Source organism: Myotis yumanensis, unplaced genomic scaffold (genome assembly GCF_028538775.1).
Source record: "Myotis yumanensis isolate MYYU_CA2020_CCGP unplaced genomic scaffold, mMyoYum1.0.hap1 SCAF_3, whole genome shotgun sequence".
Taxonomy (NCBI): domain Eukaryota; kingdom Metazoa; phylum Chordata; class Mammalia; order Chiroptera; family Vespertilionidae; genus Myotis; species Myotis yumanensis.
In genome coordinates, this window is record NW_027223754.1 from 98,357,887 (window position 1) to 98,370,083 (window position 12,197).

The window sequence follows — 12,197 nt, forward strand, 5'->3', positions numbered from 1 at the left end:
CAGGAAGTCAACCCTTGTACACAGCTTGGCCTTTCCAATGCATACCCAGGCCCAGTAGACACAGCCACAGTGAATAGCATGGTAGTTACAGATACATAGCCCAAGACCAGTTACACACATCTAAGACTGACTTGCACCAGAACTCCATCCAAGGGGGCCCAGAACCAACAAAACCAGGGTGAACTTCAAACTCACCAGAGCTTGACCCAAGTAGTTACACAAATGGCAAATCTAAAGGGGGACTGCAGCAGGTATCAGATCCTGCTGGAACAACTCTGCCTTGGGGAGCAGCCCCTGAACAGCCACTCATACTTGGTGAACATGGTCTATCCTTATAGTCAGCCAGGCTGAGGGTTAACTCAACCCCCAATTAGGCCAACAGCATTTGAAACTCAACTACAATAGGAAAGGACACATAACCCACACAAGAAACATTTCTGAAGCACCTATCTCAAGTGATCTAGAAGATTATGCCATGGAAACCCACAAGACACCTACATCAGAAAGTCCTCATAACAAGCTTGAGGGTCTACCCTGTGAATGTTCCCCCACATCCCGTGTGGTTCAGGGTTTGGGATCTGGAGAAGGGGTCGTATGCAAATGAAAGAGATGAGATAAGAAATAATAATTTGGAAATATTGGGGGCCAGGCGGGCGAGCCCAATGCAAGAGAAAGGACTTCCACTGGTGCTCAGGCCTCGCCAACCTTTTATTCAATATTGGCAGGCAATTGTGGTAACAGACAGACTATCTTAAAGGTCAGTAAATATTAGAAGGATTTAATCTGAGACTATTTGATCAGGAAATAACTTGAGCCACCATTGTCTGGACTAGACAATCGGTGCATAACTCTGGCACTTGCCATGGGTTCAAGGTTCACCGGCATTCCGGGATTCTTGTTTGCACTTCTCTGATAGTGAAGACAATGGGTGGCTTCCTGCACTACCCAATACAGAGTCAAACACAAAAAAGATCTATCCAATACAGGGTCAAACACAAAAAGGAAGACAAAATAGGGAGACAAATACATATGCCCTAAGTGAAAGAACAAGATAAATCCTCAAAAAAATAATTAATGAAATGGAAGCAAACAAGATACCAGATGCAAAGTTGAAATCCATTATTACTACATTTTAAATTCAGTATATAATTTCATTTATTTTTTTCCTTTTCTTTTTTCTTCTGATACTAGTTCTTTTAGCTTTCTCCTTGCTTCCATATAGCCATTTTTTTCTTCTTCTTTCTCCCTTTTTCCATATATCCCCTATAAGTCTTTGGTCACATGTTTTTTAGTATTCTTTTTATTTTTTCCTTTTTTTGCTTTCTCTTCTTTTTCCTTCTTAGAATTTCCTGTTGTTGTTGCATTGCATAGCTTGATTTTTATAATTTTTTTTTTTTTTTGGTTTGGTCCTGTTGTGTCTTTTCTGTTCTGTCAACACCTATGTAACAGCTGGCATGATGACATTGGGGTTGAGCCTCACTGGCAGAAAGTCAGAAGGGAGATTTCTCTAATGTATGGGACATCAACAATCAAGTCCCAATTACAACAGAGGAACCCAAATAACACACACAAGGGGCATTTCTGGAGCATTCAGCTCAGGAGTTCAGAGCGACTGCACTACTGGACCCCTCAAGACACTTTCTACATATGGCCAACCCACAAAGACTGGGAATCATAACAGATCTATCTAATACATAGAAGGAAATATAAAGAGAGAGCTAAAAATAGGGAAATTGCTGAAACCGGTTTGGCTCAGTGGATAGAACGTCGGCCTGTGGACTGAAAGGTCCCAGGTTCGATTCTGGTCGGGGGCATGTACCTGGGTTGCGGGCACATCCCCAGGAGGAGATGTGCAGGAGGCGGCTGATCGATGTTTCTCTCTCATCAATATTTCTAACTCTCTATCTCTCTCCCTTCCTCTCGGTAAAAAATCAATAAAATATATTTTAAAAAAAATAAAAATGGGGAAACAAAGAAAGAACCCCAAATTAAAGAAAAGAAGAAACCTCCAGAAAAAGAACTAAATGAAATGTAGGAAAGCAACCTGTCAGACACAGAGTACAAAGTAATGGTTATAAAGATGCTTAATGAGCTTAGTGCAAATTACAAGGAACTCGGTGGAAACTACAGCAGCATGATAAAGGAAATAGAAAGCATAAACCAGAACGAAACATAAATGAAAAATAACATATCTGCCATCAAGAACACAGTAGAAGGAATTAAAAGTACATTGGAGGAAGCAGAGAACCAAATCAGTGATTTGGAAGACAAGGTGGAAATAAATACCCAATTAGAGTAGCAAACAGAAAAAAAGAATTAAAAAGCAGGAAGATAGCTTAAGGGAGCTCTGCAACAATATGAAATGTAAAAGCATCTACATTATAGGAATACCAGAGGAGAAGGAAGTTGAGCAAGGAGCAGAGAACCTGAATAAAGAAATAATGACAGAAAACTTCCCCAACCTGGTAAAGGAAAATGTCACACAAATTCAGGAGGCACAGAGAGTCCCCATCAAAATGAAGCCAAAGAGACCCACACCTAAATATATCATAAATAAAATGGCAAACATTAAAGACAAATGAATAATCTTAAAGGCAGCAAGAGAGAGACAGAAAATTACCTACAAAGAAATTCCCAGTAGAATGTCAGCTGACTTATCAATAGAAACACTTCAGGCCAGAAGGGAGTGGCATGAAATATTCAAAGTAATGAAAACCAAGGTCCTAAATCCTGATCTACTGTTTCCAGCAAGGCTGTTATTTAAAATTGAAGGTGAAGTAAAAAGCTTACCAGAAATAAAAAAGTTAAAGGAGCACATTACCACCAAACCCACAATGCAAGGAATGATAAAGGGACTGCTTTAAGAAAAAGAAGAAAAGGAAAGAGAGAGGATCATAGGCATAAAGAAAATAAAAATGGCAATAAATCAATACCTATCCTATATAATAAAAGGCTAATACGCAAATTGACTGAATGGAAGAACGACCAGTCGCTATGATGCGCACTGACCACCAAGGAGCAGACACTCAAAGCAGGAGCTGCCCCCTGATGGTCAGTGCATTCCACTCAGCTAGAAGCCAGGCTCATAGCTGGAGAGCACAGCGGTAGTGGCAGAAGCCTCTCCCGCCTCTGCAGCAGCACTAAGGATGTCCGACTGATGGCTTAGGCCCACTCCCCATGGGGAACAGGCCTAAGCAGTCAGTCAGACATCCCCTGAGGGTTCCCAGACTGCAAGAGTGTGGTGGGCCGGGCTGAGGGAAACCCCCCTGCCCCCGAGTGCATGAATTTTGTGCACTGGGCCTCTAGTCAATAATAACCTTAAATGTAAATGAATTAACTGTGCAAGTCAAAAGACATAAGGTGGCTGAATGGATAAGAAAACATGACACATATATATGCTGTCTACAAGAGACCCACCTCAGAACAAAAGATATACACAGACTGAGAGTGAATGGATGGAAAAAATATTCCATGAAAATGGAAATGAAAAAAAGCTGGCATAGCAATACTCATAACACACAAAATAGATGTCAAAACAAAGGCCATAATAAGAGACAAAGACCAATACATAATACTAAAGGAAATGATTCAAAAGGAAAATGTAACCCTCGTAAGTATATGCACCCAATATAGTAGCACCCAAATACATAAAAAAAAAAAAACTCAATTCAAGAGAGAGCAACACAGTCATAGTAGGGGATCTTAACACCACACTGACATCACTACATAGATCTTCAAGGCAAAAAAAATCAATAAGGAAACAGAGGCCTTAAATGTCACACTAGATCAGATGGATCTAACTGGTATTTATAGAACATTTCCCACCAAAGCAATGGAATATACATTCTTCTCAAGCACACAAGGACGTTCTCAAAGATAGACCACATGCTAGGACACAAGACAAATCTTTATAAATTCAAGAAGATTAATATCATAACAAGCATCTTCTCAGATCACAATGGCGTGAAGTTAGAAATCAACTACAATTAAAAACATACACACACTCAAATACATGGAGGCTAAATAGCATATTCTTAAACAATGAATGGGTTACCAATGAGATCAAGCAAGAAATTAAAAACATCCTAGAAACAAAAGAAAATGAACACACAGAAAAAAGCCCCAAACCTATGAGACACAACAAAAGCAATCTTGAGAGGGAAGTTCATAGCATTATAGGCTTGCCTCAAGAAACAAGAAAAAGCACTAATAAACTATCTAACCCTACAACTAAATGAACTAGAAAGAGAACATCAAGATAAGTCCAGAGGAAGTAAAAGAAAAGAAATAATAAAGATCAGAACAGAAATAAATGACATGGAGACCAAAAGAAAAACAAAACAAAACAAAAAAATAACAACAGAAAACACAGTACAAAAGAACCATGAATCCAAGAGCTAGTTCTTTGAAAATATAAGCAAGATTGATGAGCCCCTAGCCAGACTCATCAAGAAACAAAGAGAAAGGACTCAAATAAATAAAATCAGAAATAAAAGAGGCTATTTGACAATGGACACCACAGAAATACAAAGGATTGTGAGCAAATACTAGGAACAACTATATGCCAACAAACTGGACAACTTGGGCAAAATGGACAAATTTCTAGAAATATACAATCTTCCAAACTCAACTAGGAAGACTTGGAAAACTTGAGTAGGCCAATAACAACTGATGAAATTGAAACAATAATTTTAAAACTCCCAGCAAACAAAAGTCCTGGACCAGAGGGATTTACAGAATAATTTTACCAAATATTTGAAGCAGAAATGACACCTATCCTCCTCAAACTACTCCAAAAAATTCAAGAGGAAGTTACACTTCCCAGCTCTTTTCACAAAGCCAGCATTATCCTAATTCCAAAACCAGATAAAGACAATGTGAAGAAAGAAAATTACAGGCCAATATGCCTGCTGAACCAGATGCTGAAATCCTCAACAAAACATTAGCAAATCAGATTCAGCAATCCTAATATATAAAAACTCTGGGTCATAACAACTGGTAACGACAGAGGCTCGACCAACCTGGAAATCAGTCTTGCAGTCAGCACTGGGTTGCCGTGGCAACCCATCCCTGCAGGCGCGGTGTCCCAGCACTGACTGCTGAGGGGGCTGCGAATCAGGGCCAGAGAGAGGCCTGAAGAGAGAAGCAGGGACTGATCCGTTGCCTCTGTGGCAGCTATTGATCAGCACTTGCCTCTCTCTTTCTCTCCCAGTCTGGCCAGCAGCTGAGCCTCCATTTCTCTTCAGGCCTCCACCAGGGCTGCTGATCAGCCCTGCCTTTCTGATCAGGCCCCATTGATAGGCCCAGAGTCACTGACTGGCATAGAAACTGATCAATCAGAACCAATTCTGAATCAACTGTGAGGAGCCAATGGCTGCCTAGGAGGCGGAGCTTTTGATGCTGACTGGCATAGAAACCAAATTGGCCTGCAGGGGAGGGCAGTTGTGTGCAACCAGGCCGACAAGAAGAGGGCAGTTAGGGATGAGATCAGGTTGGCATGGGAGGGCAGTTGGGGGCAAGATCAGGCCAGCAGGGGAGGGCAGTTGGGTGTGAGATCAGGCCGGCAGGGGAGGGCATTTGGGGGCAACCAGTCCAGCAGGGAAGGGCAGTTGGGGGTGAGATCAGGCCAGCAGGGGAAGGCAGTTGGGAGCAACGAGGCCTGCAGGGGAGGGCAGTTGGGGGGAAGATCAGGTCAGGAGGGGAGGGCAGTTGGGGGCAACCAGGCCGGCAGGGGAGGGCAGTTGGGGGTGATCAGGCAGGCAAGCAGGTGAGCGGTTAGAAGCCAGTGGTCCCAGATTGTGAGAGGGATGTCTGATTGGAGAGGGTGCAGGCTGGGCTGAGGGAACCCCCCTCCTTGCACAAATTTCATGCACCGGGCCACTAGTATATTAAAAAGACCATACACCTTGACCAAGTGGGATTTATTCCAGGGATGCAAGGCTGGTACAATATTTGCAAATCATTAAATGTAATACATCACATAAAATGAAAAATAAAATCACATGATCATAAAAATAGATGCACAAAAATCATTAGACAAAATCCAACACCTATTTTTGTTAAAAACTATCAGCAAAATAGAGGGATAGAGGGATCAGTTCTCAAAATAATAAAGGCCATGTATGACAAAACTAGAATGAACATAAAACTCAATGGACAAAAACTAAAACCATGTCCTCTAAGAACAGACACAAGACACCTCTCTTATTTAACACTAGTGGCCCAGTGCACAAAATTTGTGCACTGGGGGGTGTCCCTCAGCCCGGCCTGCACCCTCTCCAATCTGGTACCCCTCAAAGGATGTCCTACTTCCGGTTTACAGGGATTGGGCCTAAACCGGCAGTCAGACATCCCTCTCACAATCTGGGACTGCTGGCTCATAACCACTCACCTGCCTGTCTGCCTGCCTGATTGCCCCTAACCACTCCGCATACTGGTCTGCTCGCCCCCAACTGCCCCCCGCCAGCCTGATTACCCCCAACTGCCCCTCATGCCATTGTGCTCGCCCATAACTGCCCCCTCTGCTGGCCTGCTCACTCCAAATTGCCCCACCCCCTGCTGTCCTGATCACCTCCAACTGACCCCCACTGATGGCCTGCTCGCCCCCAACTGGCCCCCCTGCTGGTCTGCTTACCCCCAACATCCCCACCCCCCATCAGCCTGATCACCCACAACTACCTTCCCATCCTGGCCTGATCACCCACAACTGCCCTCCCCTCTTGGCCTCTAACCACCTCTACCTCAGCCCCGCCACCATGGCTTTGTCCAGAAGAATGTCCAGAAGGTCTCCTGGAAGGTCTCCCAATCTAATTAGCATATTACCCTTTTATTAGTATAGATAGAGGCCTGGTGCATGGGTGGGGACCGGCTGGTTTGCCCTGAAGAGTGTCCCAGATCAGGGTGGGGGTCCTTCTGGGGTGCCTGGCCAGCCTGGGTGAGGGGCTGAGGGCTGTTTTTAGGCTGGCTACAGCCCCTTCAGGGTTGGGGGGGTCCCACTGGGGTGCCTGGCCAGCCTGGGTGAGGGGCTGAGGGCCATTTTCAGGCTGGCCACATCCTCCAGCAACCCAAGCTCCCAGCCTCTCCTTTTTTCCTTTTTTTTTTCAGTGCCTCCTTAAATGGAGGCCAGGGCAGGCTGGAAGCAGATAACTGGGATTTATTTATCTTCTATAATTGAAGCTTTGTAGCCTTGAGCAGAGCCCAGGGCCAGCAGGGCAGGTAGGAAGCTTGGCTTCCTCCATCGCCGGGGGCAACCCAAGCCTCCTACTTGCTCCAGCTCCATGGTCGCCGCCATCTTAGTTGGGTTAATTTGCATATTCACTCCTGATTGGCTGGTGGGTGTAGCAGAGTGGTGGGGTGATGGTTAATTTGCATATTTCTCTTTTATTAGTGTAGATAGTATTGGAAGTCCTAGACACAATGATCAGACAAGAAAAAGAAATAAAAGGCATCCAAATTGGAAAGGAGGAAGTAAAGCTGTTATTATTCACAGATGACATAGTCTTGTACATAGAAAACCCTAAAGGCACCATCAAAAAACTACTAAATTTTTTTTTTTTAAATATATTTTATTGATTTTTTACAGAGAGGAAGGGAGAGAGACAGAGAGTCAGAAACATCGATGAGAGAGAAACATCGACCAGCTGCCTCCTGCACATCTCCCACTGGGGATGTGCCCGCAACCCAGGTACATGCCCTTGACCGGAATCGAACCTGGGACCCTTCAGTCCGCAGGCCGACGCTCTATCCACTGAGCCAAACCGGTTTTGGCAAAAAACTACTAAATTTAATAAGTAAATTTGGCAATGTAGCAGGATACAACATCCAGAAATTTATGTATTTTTATAGACCAATAATGAACTCTCAGAAACAGAAACTAAAAACAAACAAACAAAAAAAATTACCATTACAACAACAGAAAAGATAACTCAGAATAAACTTAACCAAAGAGGTAAAAGATCTGTACTTACAAAACTATAGGACACTGAAAAAAGAAATAGAGGAAGATACAAACAAATGAAATTGTATATCATGTTCATAGATTGGAAGAATTAGCATCCTCAAAATGTCTATACTACCCAAAGCAATTTATAGATTCAACTCAATTCTTACCAAAAAATAAATAAATAAATACTAAAGGCATACTTCACAGAACTAGAACAAATACTCCAAAAATTTATATGGAATCAAAATAGACCATGATAGCTACAGCAATCTTGAGAAAAAATAATGCAGTTGGAGGGATCACAATATCGGATATCAAACTACTACAAAGCCATTTTAAACAAAAGAGTCTGGCACTAGCACAAGATGAGGCATATTGGCCAATGGATCAGAACAGAGAGATCAGAAATTGACCCACACAATTACAGTTAATTAATATTTGACAAAGGAGGCAAGAATATACAAAGGAGTAAATACAGTCTCTTCATCAAAAGGTGTTGGGAAAACTGGACAGACATGAAAAAAGATGAAAGTAGACCACCAACTTACACCATACACAAGAATAAACTCAAAATGGATAAAAGACTTACATGCAAGGCATGAAACCATAGAAATGTTAGAAGAAAACATAGGCAGTAAAATCTCAGACATCTCATATAGCAGAATTTTTTTTGATACATCACCTAGGGCAAGAGAAAATAAAAGGAAAAATAAACAAAAGTGAACAAATAAAAGCTTCTTCACAGTAAAAGAAACTACCAAAAAAATTAGAAGGGAACCCACTGTATGGAAGAACATATTTGTCAATGATACATCTGATAAGAGGTTAATTTTCAAAATATACAACTCAACAAAAGGAAGACAAACATTCCAATTGAAAAAGAGGACCTGAATAGACATTTCTCCAATGAGGACATACAAATGGCCAAGAGATATATGAAAAAATGGTAAAAGTCACTAATCATCAGAGAGATGCAAATTAAAACCACAATGAGTTATCACCTCACACCTGTCAGAATGGCTATTATATAGAGAAACCAAGATGGCGGCATAGGTAAACACTGGAGATTGTTGCCTCGCACAACCACTTCAAAAATACAACTAAAAGACGGAACGGACATTATCCAGAACCACAGGAAGGCTGGCTGAGTGGAAATTCTACAACTAGAAGGAAAGAGAAAAGCATACCGAGAATCAGAGGAGGCGCAGTGTGGAGGTGAAATACTAAGGTGCGGAGGTGCTTGCGGAGCGGGCTGGCAGCTGAGGGCGTGGTTGTCGTTTTCAATCGGGAGGGAGTCTCAGGCTCTGAGCTCCAGTTCTGGGCAAGTCTCTAGGGACCCAGACTCCTACGGGAGAAGCAGGACTGTCTGGCATCGGTCAGAACCCGAGGGCAGCTTTCTCTCCGAGGGGCTTGCAGCGATTAATGGGACACTGAGAAGCAAGACTGAGAGCAGCCATAATTGCTAACCCCGCCCTGTTGACCCTGTGGGACCCGCCCCGCCCAAGCCCTGCAGGGAGACTTTTGCTGGATAGCCTCAGGCAAAGGCTAGATTAGCACCTCCCTAGAGATACAGGAGCCAGGAAGCCCAGAGGTCAGAGTGGGACCATCCAGTTTGCAGCTCCATGGAACCATAAAAGACACACTCAGGGGGCAGACTCAGTGAGCACGAAAGCCCCATCGAAGCAAGTCTAGCCCCAGAGGGGTGTCTCCAGCACAGAAGTTCTCCCACTGCAGACACAGCTGATTCTCACAGCCAATTGGCCTGGAGATCAATTCCTCCCAGTGATAACTACAACAAGCAAGGCTTAATTACAACAAGACTGTGCACAAAGCCCACAAGGGGGTGCACCAAGAGTGTCTACCTCAGGTAATTGGGACACTTAGCACAGAAAGGCACTCTATCGACACAGCGAAGCATAAAAAATGCCAAGACAAAGAAACAGGACACAAACGACAGAATTGGAGGAAAGCAAACTGCTGGATATAGAGTTCAAAACCACACTTTTAAGGTCTTTAAAGAACTGTCTAGAAGCCACCAATAAATGTAGTGAGATCTTCAAGAAGACTGGTGAAACCCTCGATGTTGTGATAAAGAACCAACTAGAAATTAAGCATACACTGACTGGAAATAAAGAATATTATACAGACTCCCAACAGCAGACCAGAGGATAGCAAGAATCAAGTCAAAGATTTGAAATATGAAGAAGCGAAAAACACCCAACTGGAAAAGCAAAATGAAAAAAGAATCCAAAAATACGAAGATAGTGTAAGGAGCCTCTGGGACAGCTTCAAGCATACCAACTTCCGAATTATAGGGGTGCCAGAAGAAGACATAGAGCAAGATTTTGAAAACCTATTTGAGGAAATAATGACAGAAAACTTCCCCTAACTGGTGAAAGAAATAGACTTCCAAGTCCAGGAAGCTCATAGAATCCCAAACAAAAGGAATCCAAAGAGGACCACACCAAGACACATCATAATTAAAATGCCAAGAGCAAAAGACAAAGAGAGAATCTTAAAAGCAGCAAGAGAAAGAAAATCAGTTACCTACAAGGGAGTACCCATACGACTGTCAGCTGATTTCTCAACAGAAACTTTGCAGGCCAGAAGGGAGTGGCAAGAAATATTCAAAGTAATGAATACCAAGAACCTACAACCAAGACTACTTTATCCAGCAAAGCTATCATTCAGAAGTGAAGGCCAGATAAAGAGCTTCACAGATAAGAAAAAGCTAAAGGAGTTCATCACCACCAAACTAGTATTATATGAAATGCTGAAAGGTATCCTTTAAGAAGAGGAAGAAGAAGAAAAAGGTAAAGATACAAATTATGAACAACAAATACACATCTATCAACAAGTGAATCTAAAAATCAAGTGAATAAATAATATGATGAACAGTATGAACTGGTGATTGTAATAGAATCAGGGACATAGAATGGGAATGGACTGACTATTCTTGGGGGGGGGGGGAGGGGATGTGGGGGGTGAGGGAAGAGATTGGACAATAATCGTGCACCTATGGATGAGGACAGTGGGTGGGGAGTGAGGGCAGTGGGTGGGGTGGGAACTGGGTGGAGGGGAGTTATGGCGGGAAAAAAAGTAACTAATGTAATAATCTGAACAATAAAGATTTAATTTAAAAAAAAGAATGGCTATTATAAAAAAATATCAATAAACAACTACTGGTGATGACATGGAGAAAAGTGAACATTAGTTCACTGATGATGGGAATGCAGCCTGGTGCAGCTATTATGGAAAATAGTATGGAGTTTCCTCAAAAAATTAAAAATGTAATTTCCATTTGACCCAGCAATCCTACTTCTGGGAATATATCCTAAAAACCCTAAAACATCAATCAGAAAGAATATATCTTATGTTCATAGCAGCATTATTTACAATAGCTAAGATTTGGAAATAGCCCAAGTGTCCATCAGTAGATAAATGGATAAAAATGCTGTGAGACATTTACACTATGGAATACTGTGCAGCAATACTTTGGGACAGCATGGATAGACCTGGAAAATATTATGCTAAGTGAAATAAGCCAATCTGAGAAAGACATGATCTCACTTATTTGTGGAATCTAATGAACAAAATGAATTGACCAACAAAATAAGACCCAAAGCATGGAGGCATGGAACATGCTGACATACCTTGGTGTGGGGATTGAAGGGATGATACAAGATAAACCAAAGAACTTTATATACTTATATTCATAGACCATGGACACAGGCAATTGCGGGGTGGAGGGATGAAGACCTGTGGAGGTAGGGGCTGGGTCGGGGGGTAAATGGGGGAAAGTGGGAGACATCTGTAAACTCTGAACAATAAAAATATATATGTTTATTTAAAAGATATGTTAAGCCCTGGCTGGTTTGGCTCAGTGGATAGAGATTCGACCTGCGGACTGAGGGGTCCCAGGTTAAATTCCAGTCAAGGGCACATGCCAAGGTTGTGGGTTCAATCCCCAGTGGGGAGTGTACAGGAGGCAGCTAATCAATGATTCTCTCTCATCACTGATGTTTCTATCTCTCTCTCCCTCTTCCTTCCTCTCTGAAATTAATAAAAAATATTTTTAAAAGATATGTTAAAGGGCCTTCTTTAAGAAAAAAAAGACTAAATAAATAGAAAGAAAAACATAGGTATAAAGAATAAAATGACAATAAAAAGTACCTATCAATAGTAACTTGAAATGTGAATGGATTAAATGTTCCAATCAAAAGACAGAAAACATGAACCATATATATGCTGTTTA